Below are 18,132 nucleotides of genomic sequence, written 5' to 3' on the forward strand. Positions count from 1 at the left end.
GCGCCCTTTTTGCCTGTTTCGCAACTAATGCCTAAAATGAATCCCACTTCTAAAGCTTAGCCTAACCTCCCTTTCTGGCACCCGCAATTCATAAAGACCTATATACAGCGTGGTATCAAATCGACTACTAGTTTAGCTGATTGGTTACTACTCCCACATCAGGCACTCAACTCTACTCCCGAGTGGCCGATTACCAATATTCGGCATTGGCATCAACTAGACGCCTGTTGAGTTGCTCGCCCAAATCGCCTGCTTCGTGGGTTAGCACCAGTAATATTTTGGGGGGAGGGGGAACAGTACTGGAGAGGTTGGGGGCGAGAAATTAGATTGCCTGCATAGTGCAGCAGATCCAAGTTAATATAAACTCCTGTTTTTGCCTCGTTCTCTTTAATTCACCGCGTTGGAAACAGTAAAATACATGTGCATGAAAATGATTCACCGTATCGCCTGGATCTTCTAAATAAGGGTGTAAATAAGGAGTAATGGCTTCTCCGCTGAATATCGGTGCTTGCCACAGTTCCAGGAGGCACCCTGACGGAGATTATTTAATTACGTTTCCCTGTATAAATATTGTTGTTTAATGGTGTATAGGAAGAGATACATCAAATCTGTAATTAAACTCCATAGCCATCGGTGAGACATTAAAATGCCTTTATTAAATTCCATTTTATTTCCCGTAGATATGTTAACTTCGAGAATTGCATTTCATTTGAGTAAAACTATTGAAAAGTTGTTCTTAAATTGCATGGATCGTTTCCCAGTTTTCTTTCTACTTCCGCCTCCCTCCCGACATGTAAGATAAATACTGCATGTTTGAGATGCAAAAATATGATATCAAGTACAATTTCGGATATTCAGCTTCGTGTGAGCAAGAAAAAACACCCATAATGCATCAGTTCAGGAAAGTCCAGTGGCTGAATAAATTATTCTTTATGTCCCTGACTAGCCAGTCAGACATCCAGAACTGCTGCTTTATAGCACTTCTATATAGCCTATTATGGTTACAGAACCAACTTGTAGATAGCTGTTTCAGGCTTATTTGTCCTTCATCAGAACAAAGAATAGAATGCAATGGATCTCTTTACTTGTGAGACAGAGATATTACATGATGGTCATCCTAGTACATCTTGGATTTTTGTAGACCCTAGAGAAACCCAAAGGCTATCCCTCCCACCAAGCTCTACCCTGATTGAAAGACGTATGACATGGAACATTTTGGGTATACAGCTTCCTATGAGCAAGAAGAATCACCCATAATGCATCAGTTCAGGACAATGAGTGACCATACAAGCCTTGCCTTTATCTACCTGAACAGCCAGACACACATCTAGAGCTCCTAGTTTATAAGACACATATAGCCTCCTAGTTTTATAGGAACATATACTCCAAGTTGCAGACAGCTGCTTCGGGCTAATTTGAACTTCATAAGCACAAGGTATGGATTGATGTGTCTCTAGTTCCTTGGAGGACATAGAAGTTACAGCATACCCAGGAAAGTTGTGGATGGCCAGCACCAATGCAATTTTTGTGGTCCCTAAAGAAACTCAAAAGCCCCCCTTGCAACAAAAAGACCTATGTCAAGTACAATAATACTGTCTTCCTGGTAGAGAAGAGATAGGACTTAGAGCCAGTTTACACTAGATCCACTGCTGGATTGTTTCCCACATCGGAAGGCAAATGACCAACAGACATGATGAATGGATCGATGTCTTACTACTAGTTTTCAAACAATGGTTAACCCTCTGCACTCATGCACTTACATCAAGCAGGAACTCTAATAATGATAAAAACAACAAAGTTCCACTTGTTTGCCTGACATTTGCATTCAGTTGTATTAATGGAGGATGTTTACTTCTAAAATGATTTGCATGCAAAGGCATTTCGTACTAGATCCTTTCACCACAATGAGGTTACACCAGCAAACAGGCCCTACACTACCCACACCATACAGCGACCCTTTCGCCACAATGAGGTCATCCTGTTGTAAGGGGCCCTGCTCTACCTACACAAGTCAGCTAAGCAAGCAAACAAACATTTCATGCTCTCAAACTGAAAATACACACCGAGAACTGTCAGGCTCTACCACTCTAGGGATCACATGTATGCACAAACTGTAAATCAGGCTAAGATGTCCAGTGTTATTTGTTGTTTGTATGTTAATTGACCACACCCCTCAGCACCTCCTTTCCCATTTAAATTCTGGGCCTTCCATAGGATTATTATTATTATTTAGTATTTATATAGCGCTAACGTCTTCCGCAGCGCTGTGCAGAGTGTATTGTCTTGTCACTAAACTGTCCCTCAGCAGGGCTCACAATCTAATCCCTTCCATAGTCATATGTCTATGTATGTATTGTGTGGTGTATGCATCATAGTCTACAGCCAATTTTTAGTGGCAAGCCAATTAAGTTATCTGTATGTTTCCCATCCAGGTCAACATCTGCAAGGAGTTTGTATGTTCTCCCTGTGACTGTGTGGGTTTCCTCCGGTCACTCCAGTTTCCTCCCACATCCCCAAAACATACAGATAAGTTAATTGGTTTCCCCCTAAATTGTCCCTAGACTACGATACATACACTACACGATACATACATAGACTATACAATATAGACATAGGACTATGGTAGGAACTAGACTGTGAGCTCCTCTGAGGGACAGTTAGTGACAAGACAATATACTCTGTACAGCGCTGTGGAAGATGTTAGTGCTATGTAAATACTAAATAATTTTTTTTGGGGGGGGGGGGACTGGAACGCACGGAGGAAACCCACACAGAAATTGGGAGAACATACATACTCTGTGCAGATAGTGCCCTGGCTGGGATTCGAATGGGGGACCCAGTGCTGCAAGGCAAGAGAGTGCGAACCACTACGCCACCGTGTTGCCCAATGAGGGTGAGCACAGCTTCCTTTTTTTGTTACTACAGGTTTGTTCACAAAGTCTGACTCGGGTTTGTCGAGCCTGCATGATGCAGTGAATGCAGCGACATTCAACTCACAAGAGTTCCATACAGACACGCCCACTCTAGGTGAAGGTCCACTTCATTTTTTTATTTTTTTTTAGTAATGTACCTTTTATTTTTTATTTTTACTTTATTATTTTTTTATTTATTGGCAAGGAAGTTTGTCCTGAGGTGCATGCCTGGAGCGCACAGAGCACATCAGTCCTACTAACAGGCTTCACACTAGAATGACACTGTGATTACGTCTCGGGTCATTAGACAGCTGGGATTTAGCCATTGATTCACTGAGACAATTAAAGTGAGGAGGTGACAGGTGGAAGCTGTTACCACAACAAGAGAGGCCCTCCGAATCAATGGAGAACATGAATATGCTGCATGCACATTTGTCCACTTGTTTATAGCGCGAGAGTCAGTCAAACTATCCCAGAAAAAAAAGAAAAACAACAACACATTTATAAGTAGATAAACACTTGTTCTACTTGCATAACATATGCATCGAAATGTCCACATTTTTTTATTTTAGTGAATTTTAACGTAGTAGATAAAGTGAAAACTGTTCCAGGCATTTTCCATCTGCCTCTGACTGAAGCCAATCCTGATGTCGTTTCCTCCCGTACCTTCTCCTCTGTGTCTGCAATGGTGTATGCAGAACTGCACTGTCCTATCTAGCTTGCTTTGTAAACACACGTGAGCAGAACACGGATTTCAGCAGCTTCTGCAGAGGGGTGAGGTGATTTATCTTCTATTTCCCTACTCCTGTATGGGATTTCTCTCTGATCAGATTTAATTAGAGAGAAATTTGTCTCTTGGTCGAATCTGCCCATCATTGCTACATGTATGGCCACCTTTAGTCTGATCTGACAATAGAGATGGGCTTCAATTCATCACAGGCTGTTCGATAACAAAAACCAAGTCGTTAAAAATACTGCATTCGGTATTTTAGACTTGTGTGTGCTAATTCATCAATATTTTTACATGTGTGGTAGTTGTTCGGTAATTTACCAAAGAGGTAACAGCAGTTCTGTGTTATTACCGCTGTTCTTCGTGCAGTGAGGGCATTACAATAAAAAAAAAGAGGCTTCCCCAACATGCCTTTAGATTTGCATGTTATACTGCCTCTGCTCGCTCTGAATCTGTCCCATACGTCTTAACATTCTATTTACTTGCCACAGCTTAGATGAACTGCCAAGAAACATTACACGTGCCCTATTTAGGCCATTTCTCCACCAGCTCCCACTAGCATCTCTGCATATTCAAACAGGAACCCAAGGGGTTACACTACCGAAGGGTGCCAGGAAAACATCTTTTAATCTTTTGTCTCTGCTGGCTGCCTGGGGGGTTCTAAAAGCTTGTTTCACCGGAGAAACCTGTGCAACCTATCAGCAGCACTTGCAGGAGACAGGGGCTCTTGCTATTGACTGCCTGCTCCTGTCAATCATGGGGACATCCACAGGGAAGGCATTCGAAGCTGGTTACCGACAGAGGAGAACTGGAGATAATCACTGAATATGATTCTGTGTGTTACCGAATGCTGTAACCTTGATGAATTGACATTTACTGACATGTGTTGAGGTATTTAGCGCACAAGTCGGTAATTTACCTCACTGCTCGGTAATTTGAGCTTTTCATGCGGTAACAACTTTTATGAATTGACATTTTCCTAAGTGCTTGGTAAAGTCAGCTGTTTTCAGCATTACCGAATGCAGTAATGCTTGATGAATTGAAGCTGTAGTCATCACAGACAGTTAGTGAAGAGATCCCAGGTGCAAGCATACTTAGAGGTGATGTTAAAGAAAAGCTGTAACAAAGAAAAGCTCCCCTGGGGGGTACTCACCTCGGGTGGGGGAAGCCTCTGGATCCTATTGAGGCTTCTCCCGTCCTCCTCGGTCCTGCGGCGGCGTCGAAAATCCTTCCGGAATGACGACGATGTAAATATTTACCTCCCTGCCTCCAGCGCAGGCGAAGTTTCAGCTCTCTGTACAGAGATAGGCGAAAAAAGCCGATCTCCGTCGGGCCGCTCTACTGTGCAGGTGCAAGTCTCCTGGGCCTGTGCAGTAGAGCGGACCCGACAGAGATCGGCTATTTTCGCCTATCTCCGTGCGGAGAGCCGCAACAGCTCCCCCGGTGGAGCCAGGAGAGATAAATAAATTAGTGCTCATCAACGCTTGTCAGGCTTGTCGAGGGAGGATTCCGGGACACTTCCGGGGAGCCAGCGCTGGATTGCCTGCAGCTACAGGGGAGGGGGAAGCCTCATTGGGACCCTGAGGCTTCCCCCTTCCGAGGTGAGTACCCCCACAGGTACAGGTTCTCTTTAAGTGAATCTAGAGGGATTTTCCTCTGACTTGCTCACCTCGGAGGGAATTCATACAAGACATTAGAATGTGTCAGATCTTGCCAACACGTTTGCAATAATTGGTGGACAAGCCCACAACCTGATGACGGCAATTTCTAATAACAGACAGTAAGCTTTCAGCCTGGTCCCGATGAAAGCAGCAGCGTTCCATTTCTGTGACTGCACTTACACCTTAATGAAACGCTCCTCTAGGGCAGAAGCAGCATAGTTTGGCGGAGGTGCTGGGATGGGAATGCAATATTGTATGATGTTATTGCACACAGAGATAAATTGTCTGTGTTTCTGTACCTCCCCAGGTGTGACTGTGGAAAGTTACACTCTATTAACCTGTTTACAGCCTGCAGAGAATGCCGCTCTTTGTGAGGCGTCCCATGGAGTGATGAATAGATGAGGTGGAGTATAGAAGCTATGGATAAATACAATATTACTTTTCTTTTCTAAACTATGGAGGGAGGTTGCTTGAAAATAAAACACTGTTAGAGGTTCAATGGGGGGAAAATACAGAATATCTGTAAAGCTGGGTTTCTGTTGTTTTAAAATCAGGTTAAAGGATAAATACGCTCGCAGCTAAATATATTAAATCTGTTGAAAATTGGCTACTGATCAATAGTGTAATTATAACGTGTTACTGATTTTACTATCCTGAAGCGACAGGCCCAGTTCTAGACTTTTTGCCACCTGACGCAATACATTGTGAGGACGTCCCCCACCCCCGATGTGTGTTAGCAAAGCCAGACTGGAGAGGAGAGACACATTGGGCTGTGCATTGTAGGCATTGCAGACACTAGCACTATGCTTATGCTTACCTCCCTCTGCTTCCTCCAAGACAGCATCTCATCCCTGCTGGCCTGCAGCATGTGATCTCCAGGATGCCGGGTATGTGCTGCACCTCCTCCCATAGCATCTCCTTCCTGCTGGCCCGCAGCATCTAATCCCCAGGATGCCGGGTATGTGCTGCCCCTCCTCCCATAGCATCTCCTCCCTGCTGGCCCGCAGCATCTGATCCTCAGGATGCCGGGTATGTGCTGCACCTCCTCCCATAGCATCTCCTTCCTGCTGGCCCGCAGCATCTAATCCCCAGGATGCCGGGTATGTGCTGCCCCTCCTCCCATAGCATCTCCTCCCTGCTGGCCCGCAGCATCTGATCCTCAGGATGCCGGGTATGTGCTGCACCTCCTCCCATAGCATCTCCTCCCTGCTAACCTGCAGCATCTGATCTCCAGGATGCCGGGTATGTGCTGCACCTCCTCCCATAGCATCTCCTCCCTGCTGGCCCGCAGCATCTGATCCTCAGGATGCCGGGTATGTGCTGCACCTCCTCCCATAGCACCTCCTCCCTGCTGGCCCGCAGCATCCGATCCCCAGGATGCCGGGTATGTGCTGCACCGGCACCGCATCACTCACCCACTCTCAGCAGATTAGTGATGGGATCTCTAGCCACATGTGAACTCCTTCTTCCTCTCTGACTATGGTGGTGCCTCATGTGACCTGGCAACATGTAACAGGTCACATGAGGCACTGCTGTAGCCATGGATACAGGATGCTGGACAAGCGGATAGAGATCCCACAACTGGAATGCTAAAAACAGGTGAATGAAGCGGCGTCGTGCATCTAAGGAGGGTGAGATGGGGAGTGTGAGGAGGGGGACATTTAGGGGAGCCGCTTCTTGCTGCCCTCTAATTGTTGCCACCCCGAAACACGTGATTCACGTTACTTCATGGAAGAACTGCCCCTGTCTGCGTAATTCGGAAGCTCATCTCTACTCCCTGCAACTTCCCTCTACCAGAGCTATAACTACAAATCATGCTCCCCCCCCCCCCCAGCAAAATTTTTATGGGGCCCCTCAATGTTTACACCTCTTCCCTTGCCTCTCCTCACAGCCGTCCGGGCTCATCTCACAAGGGTCATAAAACAAGTGCGGCCATCATTAACTTCACACAAATAACAAGTGTACTCACAAAAATTCCAGAATTCCAGCAGGCTGAGCTGAGGTAAAAGGTAGGGCTAGGCCCAGCGCTTGCAGTGTGAGGGCATTGCAATGTTTCCACTTTGACTCGTGGTCATCTAGCTACACTATTATTGATCAATTAGTGGCCTAAGTTCGTTTAAAAATGGGCTCTAGTTCAGTCACCGCCACCACAGCACGTGTACGTCCGCCTGCTCGCTCGGCCCGCCTCCTGGCCCATCCTGCGTCCTGTCCCAACGGCTGTGTCAGTGCAGTACATGTGCAGCACCGCAAAAGCACTGACACAGGGACATGGAATGCAGGGACACTTGTACTTTATTAGGTAGGATGTAATTTTGATGCGAAAATTCGCAAGCAAAACTGCCAACCTTCCACCAATCGAAGCAATAGCTGCATCAAGCCAGAGTTAAGGAAACTCTGAAGTGAGTCTAAATTCCTGTTTTTAACTAGTATTTATTTAAAGCATCCCTGTGGCAAAACTAGGGGTTTATACCCCCCCCCCCCCCCCAAATCCTCTCTGCAAAATCCACGCTCTGCCTCCATGCGCGTCAATCCACCACGGATCTCCGCCTCTCCCCGCCCCTCTGTGAAGTCAGATTGAGAGGGGCGGGAAGAGGCAGCGGGGATTAACGTGCCAAGAGGCAGAACTACAGCCATAAGCTCTGCCTCTATGAGGAAGAGCTCACCGGACCTAGCAGAGGGGATTTGGGGGACATAAACTCCTCGTTTTGCCGCGGGGATGCGGCGGTTTAGCATTACTTATAGTACTTTACATAAATACTAGTTAAAGGAATTGTCCAAGCTAGAAAAAAAATATCCACTTACCTGGGGCTTCCTCCAGCCTGTGGCAGCTGTCCTGTGCCCTCGCCGCAGCTCCGGTGGCTCCCAGTCTTCTCTGCTGGTGCAGCCGACCTCTCCAAGTTGGGCTCTGGGTTGGCTTCTTCTGCGCTCCAACGCGCGGGTCACGTGGTCTCCCCGACGTCATCAGGACGGTACTGCGCAGGCGTAGTAGTTCTGGCCAGGTCGGCTGCGCCAGCGGAGAAAACCGATAGCCACCGGAGCTTCGGCGAGGGCTACCACGGGCTGGAGGAAGCCCCAGGTAAGTGGATGTTTTTTTTTTCTAGCTTGGACAATCACTTTAAAAACGGGAATTTAGACTCACTTTAGAGTCTCTTTAAGTATCTTTTAAATGCTACACTGGCTAAAATCTCACAAAGTTCCAAACTGAGACATTTAAATCACAGCATACATTTTTTCTGTACAGTTCGTACCTTCCTGGCCTTTTATTTCTCGGGAAACCGGTGATCTATATAAATAAAAAATGATAACAGCAGATTGAATAATGGTGGAAATTTCAACCCTCTGCGGTCGCATTCCGCGATATTACAAAACAGCTCGTCTCTGGCCCCGAACCCTGAGCTGCTCATAAAAGGCCCCATTGTAATATTTGAATATCTTACCCGCTTGACCACTTTCTGCCTTAATTGAATTATTGCCATATTTCATTTAACGCGCATTTTAATTTAGCTCCTCAAGAATTTTATTAGCATTATTAATTAGGAAGACAGGGAAGTTGTTATATTGTTTTGTTTGTACCTTTACCCAGCAACATCAGAAAAAAAAGCATGTTAAAAAAATAAAAATCTGTATATCACAAACCTTTGGCTGGGTGGGGAGTACATATTAGGGTGCCCCATGTTGAATCGTACCAGGTTGTGCCGGTAGTAAAAATGAATATATCAGTAATGGAACATTACCAATATTTTACTATTGACTTACCTGATCTCCTATTCTCCCCTCCCCCCTCCTCACACACACACTTATGCCAAACAACCCCTCTCCCTAACTACCCTACACTAAGTCCACTCCTTATGACTACCACTAACCAACCTTCCTAATGCCTTACGCTAACCTCCCCTCCTAATGCCAAACACCACCCTCCCCCCATGCCTAACACCACTCTCCCTCCCCCCAGTGCCTAACACTGACCCCTATCTTAATGCCTAACACTAACCCACTTCCTAATGCCTAACACTAACCCCCCTCCTAATGCCTAACACTAACCCCCTCCTAATGCCTAATACTAACCCCCCTCCTAATGCCTAACACTAACCCCCCTTTCCAATGCCTAACACTAACCCCCTCCTAATGCCTGACACTAACCCCCCTCCTAATGCCTAACACTAACCCCCTCCTAATGCCTAATACTAACCCCCCTCCTAATGCCTAACACTAACCCACTTCCTAATGCCTAACACTAACCCCCTCCTAATGCCTGACACTAACCCCCCTCCTAATGCCTAACACTAACCCCCCTCCTAATGCCTAACACTAACCCCCCTCCTAATGCCTAACACTAACCCCCCTCCTAATGCCTAACACTAACCCCCCTTTCTAATGCCTAACACTAACCTGCCCTCATAATGTCTAACACTAACCCCCTCCTAATGCCTAACACTAACCCCCCATTCCAATGCCTAATACTAACCCCCTTCCCGATGCCTAACACTAACCCCCTCCTTATGCCTAACACTACCCTTAAACACTAACCAACCTTCTTAATGTCTAACACCCCCCCTCCAATGCGATACACTATCCCACCTCCTAATGTCTAATACTAACCCCCTCCCAATGCCTAACACTAACCCCCCTTCTTATGCCTTACACTGCCCTTTCCTCAAAAATTCCTAACACTAACCTCCCTTACTAATGCTCAACACTAACCAACCTTCTTAATGTCTAACCGCCCCCCCACTCCAATGTGATAAGCTATCCCCCTCCTAAAGCCTAACATTATTCCCCCATTCCCCTGGTGTCTAAGACTAAGACTGGAACACACCTTACATTTTGGCCAATCACTGACCCATTTTACCACTTCCATGTAGTACAAAAGAGTTCACCTGCACAGTCTGTTCATGTTATCCAAAAACTGAAGGTGTGTACAAGGCTTTACCTAACACTATCTCCCCTCTTCTCCCCTCCCTCAACGTCCGATGTACCGAACCAGTAACTAAAATACTAGCCTTTCGGCTACTAACAGTAGATAGGCTAGTATTAACTCTATGCAGGAGCTTACCATAAGTACTACCGGTAGTTAATTGGCTACTTAAAGCCAATTGACTAGTCAAACAGAGCCTATAGCCTAGTATCAGGCACCCAACTCACTGTTTTGGTGCAATATAGCCGCAATTAACATTGCAGTCCATTTTGTGCCTGCCGAAGCAAGAGCACAAATAAACAGCTCCCCCTGTGGGGGCATCCTAATGGAGGATTATGTAAGCATTATGAAATATATGCAGCTTGAAAATGGACCAATCAATTGAGGGGGAATCAAATTGTTGCTGGGGCGTCCCATGAATTGCATATATGCCACTGCAAGTTACATTTAATTATAGTGCCAAATTTTAGAGCCAGAGATTAGGAGAGACACATTCCATCCATGTTCACTCCCAGCAGAGTAAAGCACTTGAACCTTTCTAGCTCGCTTTGCTATAAGAGGTGATTAGAGCAATGATTGTTGTCTGATGGCAAGCTTACAGAATCTCAAATATATGACTTGAAATCACTATTGTTCTGTATATTTATATATATTATAAGACACTAAATATAGCCTTGGACACTTGCAAGTGTTAAAGAAATTTCAACTAGGGTTGACCAGGAAAGAATCATGCTTTGCATTTCCATAAGCGCCGTAATGGCTACAGGGAGGGCGTAACTGTTGCGGTTGCAGGCAACAAGAACCTCCAGCTGACAAGTCAAACAGAGAAGCGAAGTTACATTTAATTTCGGTGCTAAATCAGAGGCTGAGGGCTCTCCGAGGAACAACAGAAACTGCTCAATAGCAGAGGCACGACTAGTTGAGGCAGGTCTAATTAGACACATCATGCGGCATTGTTAGGGTGATAAACTAGATGGTGTAAAGCTCCCACAACGGAGGCGATATATTATCACTTAGCCTGATGGCTCCGGTGACAAGGTTGTGCTATACGTTTCCTAGAACGCCGCCTGGATATGGACCGTGATTTAAGCCTGGGAGACAATGCCGCGGCAGTGCGCTGATGAGACAAGCTCCTTTGTCATGCATGGCAGGTCAGGTACAGGAGATAAAAGCAAGCCTTACTAATGACTGTAATGGTAATAAAATGTAGAATTTATTTACACATAATGCAGTGCCTGCCAAGCGGGCTGCATAGCACATGGATCTATACTTAGACAAAGCCTGTACGGGAATCTGCTGCAAGCCATGAAAAAAAGCCAGCATTAGGCATTACTGAAAAACCAAGGTTATCACTGTGGTTATAAGAGACAATGGGATCCACACAGGGTGCAGCACAAGCCAGTGTAGACCATGTGATGGCTCTGGGGCCCAACAAAATGAGGACCCAGCAGTGTTTGTCTATAGAACGAGAGTGTCATTACAGCCATAGCAGAGGATGTGACTGCTATGGGGGTCTGTCAACATGCAAGGCCTTCCTTGTGCAGCAGCACCCTCCCATTCCATGTACAGCCCCCTCTTCCATGTGTATCATCCCTGTACTGCAGCCCCTCACATTCCATGTGCAGCCCCTTCTTCCATGTGTATCATCCCTGTACTGCAGCCCCTCCCATTCCATGTACAGCCCCCCTTCCATGTGTATCATCCATGTACTGCAGCCCCTCCCATTCCATGTGCAGCCCCTTCTTCCATGTGTATCATCCCTGTACTGCAGCCCCTCCCATTCCATGTGCAGCCCCTTCTTCCATGTGTATCATCCCTGTGCAGCAGTCAGCAGCCCCCCCATTCCATGTGCAGCCCCCTGTTCTATGTGTATCATCCATGTACTGCAGCCCCCCTCCCATTTCATGTGCAGCCCCCTGTTCAATGTGTATCATCCATGTACTGCAGCCCCCCTCCCATTCCATGTGCAGCCCCTTGTTCAATGTGTATCATCCATGTACTGCAGCCCCTCTCTCAGGGGCGTTACTAGAAATCACTGCCCCCCCCCCCTGCAAAACTTCGGCCCCCTTCCCCTTGCTTTCTGCACAGGTAAACTGAGAACCAATGTTATACAATTGTCTAGTGCACACTTGAATTTGTTTTCCCCATGCAGATAAAAACAGACAGCAGTGAAGCACTGCACACATATTCTCTATCAATTACATTAGCTTCTGCAATAAGACTTGCATGTTTTTACACATACGGACGGACACACACGGTGTGCAGAAACTGCATACAGAAAGCCAACAGATGAGCCTCAGCTTATTTCACTCACTCTGTCCATCTCTGATGGAGCAGAACTGACTCTGCAGACTTCTCCAGCATCACTACAGTACACAGCACTTGGGGAGGGGTAGAAAGGCTGGAGGTAGAGCAGCGCTGTACACAAGACCCTGCTGCATACTGAATAGGGACTGTCTACAAATCTTTGTCTGCAAAACTTTGTATGATTTGTTATCAGTGGCTGAGGAGATGCAGTCATTAGAACAATTGTCCCGGGGCAGGAAGCTTTTTCTCTTTGTGCCTAGACTCCTCAAGTATTACTACAGTACACAGCACTTGAGGAGGGGTACAGAGGATGGGGGTAGAGCAGCGCTGTACACAAGACCCTGCTGAATACTGAATAGGGACTGTCTACACATCTTTGTCTGCAAAACTTTGTATGATGGCTGAGCAGATACAGTCATTGGAACAATTGTGCAGAGAACAGAATTTTTTTTCTCTCCGTGCCCTTAGTTGTTAGTTTTCCAAGACAGGGAAAATAAACTTCTCCCCCACAGAGCCCCCTGTGGCTTCTGGGCCCCCATGCGGCTGCATCCCTTACAGGGTCTATTGTTACTCCCCTGCCCTCTCTTTATGTACAGCTCCCTTGAGCATTCGTTTCCCTTTTCATGTGTTTCCCCCCATTTGCAGCCTTCTCTTTCAGATGTAGAAACTCCTATTTCATGTCTAGGTGCCCCTTGGGCTTCAGCCGCCCAAGGCCCGGGGATTTTTGGCCTTTTCAGAAATCCGGCCCTGTCAATATGCAGGACTAACAGTATCTTCCCATACAGCAAGGGTGTAACAGAAGTCATGGCTTACCATGTGATGGCTATGGGGCCCTGCAATATAAGGAGGCAGCAGTGTTTCTTTACTTAGCAATGACCCTGCAATTCTGCCCAAGGGATTGAGTTCCTATCCCTACCAGACATGCCTTTTAGGTGTGTACATGGCTTTAGTCTTTAGCAAACACAGCCACAGGGCGTAGGACTGCTTTGGGGAGAGGACAAGCATTATGGTTGCCCAGCAGTGTCTACCACAGTTGTAGAAAAGTAATTGCAAACCACATGGTAAGTATGCGGTCCAGAAGCAATGGGCAATCTAGCAGTATTTCTCCACATAGCAAGAGTTTAAAGAGGAACTCCAGTAAAAATAATGTAATAAAAAAAGTGCTTTATTTTTACAATAATTATGTATAAATGATTTAGTCAGTGTTTTCCCATTGTACAATCTTTCCTCTCCCTGATTTACATTCTGACATTTATCACATGGTGACATTTTTACTGCTGGCAGGTGTGGCCATCATGATCTTCACACCCATAACAAATGTTACCACAAAGCCCCTGATCTGAAGTATAGTCCCCTGTATCAGAGGATGGGAAGGTTAGTAGTTGGGGCCCTCTTACAGCCAGTGATATGTAATGTCAGAGCGCCAGGGATTACGTTTAGATCGGTGCAAATATCCACTCCAATCCACCTCCAGAGATCCCTCCTGTATTATGGGTGTCAGTCGTGCAGCTCCATGCAACCCAAGGAAGAAAAGAAAGGGATTCTCTCAGTGGATAGAAATCGAGGCAATTTTATTCACATGTCACTCATATAACATAGGCAAGTAAGCAGATATCCCCTGATGTCGGCGTGAGGCCGAAACTAGTCGGGACGAGAGTGGGCTATACAGGGATGATGGCGTGAGGCCGAAACTAGTTGGGATGAGAGTGGGCTATACAGGGATGACGGCGTGAGGCCGAAACTAGTCGGGTGGAGAGTGGGCTATACAGGGATGATGGCGTGAGGCCTAAACTAGTCGGGACGAGAGTGGGCTTTACAGGGATGATGGCGTGAGGCCGAAACTAGTCGGGATGAGAGTGGGCTATACAGGGATGATGGCATGAGGCCGAAACTAGTCAGGACGAGAGTGGGCTATACAGGGATGACGGCGTGAGGCCGAAACTAGTCGGGACGACAGTGGGCTATACAGGGATGATGGCGTGAGGCCAAAACTAGTCGGTACGACAGTGGGCTATACAGGGATCACGGCGTGAGGCTGAAACTAGTCGGGACGAAAGTGGGCTATACAGGGATGACGGCATGATGCCGAAACTAGTCGGGACGAGAGTGGGCTATACAGGGATGATGGCATGAGGCCGAAACTAGTTGGGACAAAAGTGGGCTATACAGGGATGACGGCGTGAGGCCGAAACTAGTTGGGACGAGAATGGGCTATACAGGGATGACGGCGTAAGGCCGAAACTAGTCGGGACGAGAGTGGGCTATACAGGGATGATGGCATGAGGCCGAAACTAGTCGGGACGAGAGTGGGCTATACAGGGATGACGGCGTGAGGCCGAAACTAGTCGGGACGAGAGTGGGCTATAAAGGGATGATGGTGTGAGGCCGAAACTTGTCGGGACGAGAGTGGGCTATACAGGGATGACGGCGTGAGGCCGAAACTAGTCGGGACGAGTGTGGGCTTTACAGGGATGACGGCGTGAGGCCGAAACTAGTCGGGACGAGAGTGGGCTATACAGGGATGACGGCGTGAGGCCGAAACTAGTTGGGACAAGAGTGGGCTGTACAGGGATGACGGTGTGAGGCCGAAACTAGTCGGGACGAGAGTGGGCTATACATCTAAGATCAATATCACATACATAGTACCACAAGGGTGGGAAGTGAAAACAGCGGGAGATGGTCCTAGATGGATTAGGACCCTCGCTATGTGAGTGATCTGCTTACTTGCCTATGTTACAGTATATGAGTGACATGTGAATAAAATTGCCTTGATTTCTATCCACTGAGAGAATCCCTCTCTTTTCTTCCTTTGGTTGCACAGAGCTGCACGACTGACACCCATAATACAGGGGGGATCTCTGGAGGTGGATTGAAATGGATATTTGCACCGATCTAAACATAATCCCTGGTGCTGTGACATTATATATCATTATCTGTGGAAAAGAGACGGATTAATCCTTGTCACTGCTGCAAAGGTTGTTAAAGAGGAAGGTGCTTGTGCTGTTATATAATCTTCGGGGCGCCTCTAATCATCCTACTCTCTTACAGCCAGGGCCGTATTTAAGCCAAGGCCACATAGGCCATGGTCTAGGCCACCACAGGATCAAGAGCGGGTGTGTGGCAGGTTATACTGGGAAGGGAAGGGGAGGGTCACCTGGCTACCTATACTGGAGGGTGGGTATCATCAGGCTATCTATAGGGAGGGAGGGCCATCTGAATCTTCAACTGAAGGAAGGAGGGAGGGGTCATCAGGTTACCTATACTAATGGAAGGGGGTTCCTTAGCTATCTAAGCAGGAGCTTGGGGAATTTACTAGAGGGAAGGGTCAACAGGCTACCTCTACTGGAGGTGGGGAGGGGTCATCTGGCTACCTATACTGAAAGCGGGGGGGGGGGGTGGCTGCTGACAGTGGCCTTGGGCGGTAAAGAGTACAAATCCGGCCCTGCTTACAGCTCCCCCCCTCCCCTCTAGCTACGCCCCTACCTACAAGCTACACATAGAAAAAGTACTAAGAAACATTATTACACAAAATGGGTTATTGTTATGCTGCTATGCTGCCCTAGCTTCAAAATTCAACTAACCAGAATGTGATAGGGAGGTGGAGTTACCTTTAATTCATGATTTAAAATTTGATTGGTTTTGATGTCGGTAGCAGGGTGGGTTGAGGCGCGCTGTGCATGAGACCGTCTAATAAGTAAAATGGAATGAATTTGTTAAGTGTTAATTAAAGGGATATTGGAAAGCGAGGCTGTTGTTTGCCGATCCCTGGCCTGACATTTACTCCAGCTTATGATAACATACGAGTGATTTATTAAACTGATATCCGGGATGCAGCTGTGGCCCGCCGCTTGCAGGAGAAGCTCGAGCGGGTGCCGCGAGCCCGGATGCTCACACAATTATAAATAATCCTCTGACTTTGGCATTTGCAGGTAAAAAAATATGCTCTTTTTATTTCGCAAAAAGCAAACACAAAAAAGGTGAAACGTCAGGCTCAAAGTTCAAACGTTCCGCAAAACTCTAAAGAAAAACAGAATGTGTCTTACAGCCAAAAGCTCTTAGCAGCCGCAGGGTGGCCCAAGGTTTTTTAAATATATTTAGAAAGGGAGCCGCGGTAATTTGGGTGCCGGAGAAAGGTGCTGAGGGAATATCGGTGAGACTACCAGTTTTCCAGGACTTCATTCTGAGAGTAAAATATTGTGATCTTTAACGATATATTACAATGGACTAACCTAACCTTACTCTCACACCAGCTCTCATTCTTGATGACTAACCCTAACCGATCCCCCTGGCGATCCCTGACCCCAGTTGATGCCTAGCGCTTAGACCCTTCCCCCACTGATGCCTATCTCTATCTCTGATATTCCCGTCGGTCGAAGCAGGTTACTTTGGTGCATGGCGCTCAGCACTGAGCGCCGAAGCTGGGCACCGTCATAGCAGCAATGCTTTAATGCGGGCCCCACGCAGAGTAATTCAGGGATCCAGCGATCGCCAGACCCCAAATTACATCTCACTCCAAGTTGCTACAACTAGGAGGGGGAATAGCATTTAACGCACTGGGGAGTTTAGCGGCAGCAGGGAGAGCTGTCATTCAACTCGTCCTGCACCCAACTCAATGCAATAGAAAGTGCATTGAGACATATTTGCCAATCAGAGAGGATCAGAGGTTTGGGAGGGGAAAACAGGAAGGAAAGAGGTTTCAGCCAATCAGGCTGCATTAGTTAAGTTTTAGGGGAAGTAAAGAAGAAAAAAAGAAAACCCAGCATGCCCTGCAACTTCCTTTGTGCAGCAGATGTGCCAAGTAGGAGCCAGGGAAACTGGGGAATGATGTTTTATGGAGAAGAAAAATAAAAGCGATTTTTTAACTTTTGGATTGCCTGGTTAGCATCCTTATTACTTGTTTACCAGATAAAAATAAAAAACTGATTTTTGTTTTTAGACCCGACAGTTACACTTTAAACTATACATTAATTTCAGAATGCACTGGGAGGAGAAATCTGCATAATAAACAGCCTAGGCTAAACATCACTGGGAGGGAGGGGCTACAAACCAATATACAGCAATATAGAGATATAGGAAGTGTTTCTGATGCTGAAACCAGAAAAATTGACATAAAATCCTGATTGTAACGATTGGTGTCAGCACACAGAAAGAATCTGATTATTGGTGATCTGCAGTATCACCAAGAATACAGAAATATACCTGATTATTGATGATCTGCAGAATCACCAATAATACAAGTATAACTAACCTCTGGACACCTATATAGTGTGAGTGTTTGGTGCAACAGTAATGACTTTGAGTGGGACCACCCATGGAGCAGGTGGTCCTTGGCAGTATGAGAAATACCTCCCTCTGGGAAGTGCGAAGACCTTCCAACAGCCTGAGACTTCCAAAGGGGTGGAGCCCCAAGCTGAATAGCAGGAAGGCCCTTTGGTAAAGTGACACCTAGAAGGTGGGCGTCACTAGCTGGACTGGAGACTAATCTTTCGATGGAGAGGGATAGCTCGCAAGGTCGGGCAAGCCAGGTCGGCAACACACGGGCAGATAAGGTACAGAGACAGAAGGCTGATTCGGTAACCAGGGGCAGGCAGAGTTGGCAACAGGTAA

The 18,132-nt window shown here is 46.7% G+C and overlaps 1 protein-coding gene across 23 annotated transcripts in view; it reads right to left on the reverse strand.

Moving 5' to 3' along the window:
* The window catches only part of CELF4 (CUGBP Elav-like family member 4), a 1,336,489-nt gene that overhangs the window by 1,035,337 nt on the left and 283,020 nt on the right, over positions 1-18,132 (reverse strand). The gene's annotated exons all lie outside the window — the stretch shown is intronic.

This window comes from Hyperolius riggenbachi, chromosome 1 (assembly GCF_040937935.1).
Source record: "Hyperolius riggenbachi isolate aHypRig1 chromosome 1, aHypRig1.pri, whole genome shotgun sequence".
NCBI lineage: Eukaryota > Metazoa > Chordata > Amphibia > Anura > Hyperoliidae > Hyperolius > Hyperolius riggenbachi.